General features: G+C 54.2%; 1 long non-coding RNA gene across 1 annotated transcript; it reads left to right on the top strand.

The window, feature by feature from the left end:
• The first annotated feature begins 948 nt into the window (after positions 1–948).
• LOC103352493 (uncharacterized) lies at positions 949–2,434 on the top strand. Its single transcript, XR_016217640.1, has 4 exons — positions 949–1,257; positions 1,440–1,541; positions 1,994–2,087; positions 2,238–2,434. It is a non-coding gene; the product is annotated as an uncharacterized LOC103352493 (long non-coding RNA).
• The last annotated feature ends 3,754 nt before the right edge of the window (positions 2,435–6,188 follow it).

The following is a 6,188-nucleotide window of genomic DNA, read 5'->3' as shown; positions in this document are numbered from 1 at the left end:
CAGGCCCCACCAAAACCTGGACCTGCCTCTGCTTACTGCCCAGCAGCCACTCACAGGAAGCTGAATCTCAGAAGGAAAATTCCAGAAGCCCCAGGTCTCTCCAGAATCCCCATGATGTGACTCTCTCGGGAGCAGGTCCAGGATGCTCCGGGCAGAGGAACAGGCCTTGGGGGAGATCTCCCAGAGCAGTGCAAATGGCCTGTGGTGCTTGACCTTAGAACATCCAAAGGCCTCTTCCCTTCCAGGATCCAGGGGACAGCTCTCCTGTGCTCCGAACGGTCCAGGGACTCATAATCCCATTGGCATTACCCATGGCCATCGATGACCTCGTCCCATCCCGTCCACTCTCACGGGGGACCAGAAGCCCGAGAAGGGTCAGCAGGCCCAGGAAACAGGACAGGGCACACCAGGGACGGCAGAGGAGGGAAAGGCGTATCTAAAGATCTGAGCTTGGAGGCCACCGCTGGTGGCACCCGCACAGGAACTGGCCTGCTGGGAGGGAAGCGGAGGCTGAGGCTGTCCCTTGGTCCATTCAGCTGCTGTAATAGAAAGGTTACAAAGGAAGAGGGTTGTGTGAAAAATTTCTCCTACAGGTCTGGAGCCTGGGACCCCGCCCCTCCGCGGCATCAAGCCCCCAGCAGACTTGGTGTTTGGGGAGAGCTCCCTCTGGCTCCTTGAGGATGGCCTCTAGCAGCGCCCTCATGTGGCAGACAGGGGAAAGGCAGCTCCCTTGGGCCTCTTTCACCCTCCACCTCCCTTCCATTGGGGGTCAGGATTGCAACATACCGGGAAGATACAAACTTGCAGTCCGTAGCTGGCAGGCAGAGAGAAGACGAGGAAGGGACTTTTTTTTTTTTTTTTTTTTTTTTTTTTTTTTTTTTTTTTAGATTTATGGATTTGAAAGGCAGAGCAATGGGGAGTGGGGGGGAGATAGAGAGAGATCTTCTATCTGCTGGTTGGATGGGCAGGACAGGAGGCGGGGCTATGGAGCAGGACTCCCAGGGGCTGGGCGCAGCAGTGGGGAGGGAGCAGTTCGTCCCAGCTCCTCTGGGTTTGTCCTGGACTTTCCGAGTTCTAGCACTAGGAGTCCCGCGTTCCTGGAAACCTCCCGGTCCCAGGCATCTGTCACCCCTCACCCCCTGGGCTTGGGCTGGCAGCAGCCCTGGGGCCTCTGTCCAGGATGGAGAACCAGGCTTCAGCCAGCTGAGGAGTCAGGACACCAGGCCGACGATGGTCAAGGCTGGAGGGCGTTTTCAGGTACAAACCATCCTTTACCACATGGGGACCCCAAAACCTTGCAGCCTTCCAAGGTGGCACCAATCCTCCGCGTTGCTTATCACACCACATGGATTCTCGGTTTTTTGTTTTGTTTCTTTTGTTTTTTGTTTTGTTTTTGTTGTTGTTGTTGTTGTTTGTTTGTCTTTGTTTTTGAGAGACAGACCCGTGCACAGAGAGAATTTCCATCCAGCTGGTTCCCCAAATGCCCCAGCGGCCAGGGGTTAGGCTGAAGCCAAAAGCTTGGAACCGGGAACCCGAGCAAGGTGAGTGGCAGGGACTCATCACGCATGAGCCATCAGCCCAGCCTCCCAGGGTGCACAGGGGCAGGAAGCTGGAGTCCGGAGCTGGAGCCCAGTATCAAGCCCAGGTGCCCTGCTGTGGGATGCGGTGTCCTAACCACTAGGCCCACCTTCTATCCCTCCTTAGATGGCTTTTAGCTCTAGGATGTGTCTAAGGCCGTGCTTCTGACAGCGTGGTGCCTGCACCAGCGCACCACCAGGGAGCTTGCGCCCCAGACCCACCGCATCAGAAGCACTGTGTTTTAGCAAGCCTTACAGCCGATTCTGGTGAGGGCCAAGTTTAAGAATCACCACTCAGGGCTGGCACTGTGGTGTAGCGGATAAAGCCACTGCCTACAGTGCCGGCATCCCATATGGGCACTGGTTTGAGACCTGGCTGTTCCACTTCCGATCCAGCTCTCCACAAATTTTTAAAGGGTGTTCGCAGCGAACTAGTAAGGATGCAGCCCTGTCATCTGTCGCCACCTCCCCGCTCCCTGCCAGGATTGCACAAAGATACTACATTCACAGGTGGGCTCAGGACAGCTCCTCTGAAGCCTTGGGAAAAGAAGGGGGAATGAGGGGCCTGTGCTGTGGTGTAGCGGGTAAAGCCGCCGCCTGCAGTGCTGGCATCCCATGTGGGCGCCAGTTCAAGTCCTGGCTGCTCCACTTCTGATCTAGCTCTCTGCCATGGCCTGGGAAAGCAGTGGAAAATGACCCAAGTTCTTGGGCCTCTGCACCTGCACGGGAGACCTGGAAGAAGCTCCTGTCTCCTGGCTTTGGATTGGCGCAGCTCCGGCCATTGCGGCCAATTGGGGAGTGAACCAGCGGATGGAAGACACCCCCCCCCCAGCTGCCTCTCCTTCTCTCTCTGTGTAACTGTGACTTTCAAATAAATAAGTAAATCTTAAAAAAAAAAAAAAAGAAAAGAATTCCCGTGGATTTTCCAGATGCAACAGCAGCGCTGTGTGTCCACTCCTCCCCGTGTCCTGCAGGGCTCTGCTGTGGTCTGAGCATTTGTGTCCCCTCCATCAAGTTCCTGTGTTTAAAGTCCAGCCTGAAAGGCACTGGGGCTAAGAGCCGGGCCCTCTGAGAGGTGATCAACCAGGGGACTGGAGCCCCGAGAGCCCCCGCCCCTCCCTGTGTGGGAAGATGGCCGCGTACCAGAGCCTCACCAGGCACCGGACCCGCCAGGGCCTTGATCTTGGCCTTCCTGGTCCCCGGAACTGTGAGGGGGAAGTTTCTGTTGCTTACAAGCCATGGTGTTTTGTTCTAACCTGAGTGCACTAAGCGGGCTGTGGTCTCAGGCACCCAAAGGGAGTGGCCCAGCTTGGGGCAGGGAGCAGGGGGCTCCGTCTCCAATTCGGGCATCTACCCAGTGGCTGCTCTTTAAGGTAAAGGACCGATCGTGAGCCCAGCAGGGAAGGATGTTCCAGGAAGCCACGGACCCCGAGGGTGAGGACAGAACCTGCTGGGAGTACTCACTTCCTGCCCAGCCAGGCCTCCCCCCACCCCTGTTCACACCCTGTTATTTAGAGCTCCGGAAGCCGCCGTCCTCGGGACAGTGTCACCTGGACAAATTGGCCACCAGGGAAAAGTGCCCGAAAGCAGCCTGCCCAGACCGATCGATACTGAATTGCCAATGAGCGGTTTTCAATCCGAGCCTCGAGACGCCTGCTGGCTGGAACCAGCGCGGCTCACTTCACAGCCGGGCAGCCCGGGTTCCAGCCCACAGTCACGGCCAGATCGGAGGCCGGAGGGCAGGGTTCTCGACCCCGGTGAGCTGGCCCCGCAGGGGGCATTTGACAGACTCTGGACACATTCAGCTGAGGGTGCCGCTGGCATCGGCAGAGGCCAGGCTGCAGCAGGCACCGGGCAACTCCCACAGCAGAGTTGCCCGGCCCAGGTGCCCACGGGGCCGAGGAGGGCTTAGGCCGTCCTCTCCTCAGCACGGAAATCCCGCTGATGTCTCTGCCTCTAACCCCACTCTTAAAGCATCCCTGCTCGGCCCACAGACACGCCCAGGGACACACACACACACAGTGCCCACACACACACACTCAGACACAACATACACACATAAATACATACAACATACATACAAATACATGTCTACATACAAATACATATATACATCTACACATATACACATATACATACACACATCTACATATGTACAGCACACATATACACAAATACATATATACATGCATATACACACATCCACACAAATACATAAATACATACACCCATATACATACACATATACATACATAGGGCACACATATATACACATACATATATACATGCATACATATATACATACGTACATATATGTGCATATATACACAGATACCTATATACACACATGTGCATGCATACACACACATATAAGCATGCATACACATACACAATACACACATATACACATCTACACGCATCTACACACATACATGCACATATACACGCATACAACACACAAACACATGCATACATGCAAATACATATATACATACAAATATATACACACGTACAACACACATACACACAAATACATAAATATACACACATATGCATATATACACACAGGCATGTGCAAATATACACATACATACATACAACACACATATACACAAATACGGGTATACACGTACATATACATACATACACATAGACATATGTATACACACATGCATATGTACACACGTGCACCTACACAAATATGCACACACACATACACACCTATGCATATATACACAGACACATGCAGACTTACACATTGTCACACACACACGCCTTCCCAGCAGCGAGCTCCCACACTAACATAGGACAAGCCCTGCCCACTGCGCAAGACCTGCAGAGCCTGGTCCCCTGTGCCTTTCCAGCTTTGCTTCCCTGTTTCCCCGCCCTCTCTCACCTGCTCTTCCTACCCCCGTGGTTCTAAGGTGGAGCTCCCAGCAAGCCCCTCCCCTCAGGTTGGGGGAGGGTGCGGGCAGGTGCTGTGGCTCAGCAGGTTAAGCTGCTGCTGGGGGCACCTGCATCCCATATCAGAGCGCCATCTGAGTGCAGTCCCTCCTCATTTCCCTAATGCACCTGGGAGGTGGCACAGGATGGCTCCCTGAACCCCTGCCACGCATGTGGGAAACCTGGATGGAGTTGCTGGCTCTTGGAGTCTGCCTGATGCAGCCCTGCCTGGCTGTTGTGGCCATTTGGGGAGTGAACCAGTAGGAGGGAAGAAGATATTTGTCTCTCTGTCTCTTCCTTTCCCTCTCTGTCATTCTGCCTTTTAAATAAATATTTCAAAAGTAAATAAATGGGACCTAGGTGGCTGGGTGTGTAGTGTGCAAAAGACGCAAACGCACCTGCGCAGGACACAGAGCCAGGTGCACACTGGAGTGCCGTGTGCAGAGTGGGAGGGCCCAGAGACTGAGGGGACCCGGCCACACCTCCCCAGCCCCTTGAAGACCCCTTGATCTCTTTCTGCTCTGCTGCTGTCATCTTCATGCACGGGTGTAAGTTCCCGATAAATCTTGTGTGGGTTCCGTGTTGGCCCCTTGTCGATCGCTATCACAAGAAGTCCATGAACCTTGTGCCTGGTGTCCCGACCTCCCCTGCTCCTGCTGGTGCCTCCCACTAGAGGACATGTGGCCCATCGAGGTTGGCGACCCCTGGGCTCAGAGTGCGGGAAGAAGGGTCCAGAGTAGATCCAGGGGGCACGCAGAGGGGTTCCCGCGGGCCCCGCCCCTACCCTGAAACCCCAGAAGCTAGAATCCACGTCAGACCGGCCACTGGGCCCACGGCAAGCCCAGGGCCTTGCTCAATCGTAGGTCACACATACATATTTGGCGAATGAACCTTTCACCAGCTGCCACTCTGCACATCCGGTGATCAGTTTTCAGACATTTTATGGAACTGGGTCACTCAGAACCATCCAGGAATGTTCATGGCACCACCGCGGGCAAAGCTGGCAGCCAAGGCACGGTGACACGGCTGGAAAAACCGGTTTGTCTGCTTCCCAACTCCATCAAATCATCCTCGAAAACACAACTCTAAAGTGGGGGCCAAGGTTGTGGTGTAGCAGGGAAAGCCACCACCTCTGATACCAGCATGACTTATGGGCGCCGGTTCATGTCCCGGCTGCTCCACTTCCCACCCAGCTCCCTGCTAACGGCCTGGGCAAAGCAGCGGAAGATGACCCAAGGGCTTGGGCCCCTGCCACCCAGGTGGGCGATCTGGAAGAAGCTTCTGGCTCCTGGCTTCAGCCTGGCCCAGCCCCAGCTGTTGCGGCCATCTGGGGGTAGTGAATCAGCAGATGGAAGGTCTCGCTCTCTCTCCCTCTCTCATAAATAAATAAATCTTTAAAAAAAAAAAAAGAAACCCTCAAAAGTAAGGCTGTGTCAGACCTGAGAGGAGCAGTCAGTTATGAGCCACAGCAGGGAAATCAATCTCTCGTAAGTGAAATAAAACCAAACCCAAATGAAAAGGAGAAAATGGACTGTGAAACTCAGCTGGAGTCCGGCTGTGTTTGCGGGGCACCTACTACATGCCAGGAGCTGGGCTAAGAGGTTTACGTGGCGATGTCTTGAAATGTTCCTGAAAAACGCACATCGTGAAAACTGAAGCCGTGGATTT

The sequence above is a fragment of the Oryctolagus cuniculus genome, chromosome 12 (assembly GCF_051225735.1).
Source record: "Oryctolagus cuniculus isolate XC-2025 breed Fujian yellow rabbit chromosome 12, ASM5122573v1, whole genome shotgun sequence".
NCBI classification, from domain to species: Eukaryota; Metazoa; Chordata; class Mammalia; order Lagomorpha; family Leporidae; genus Oryctolagus; species Oryctolagus cuniculus.
This window is presented reverse-complemented; position numbering and strand designations above follow the sequence as displayed.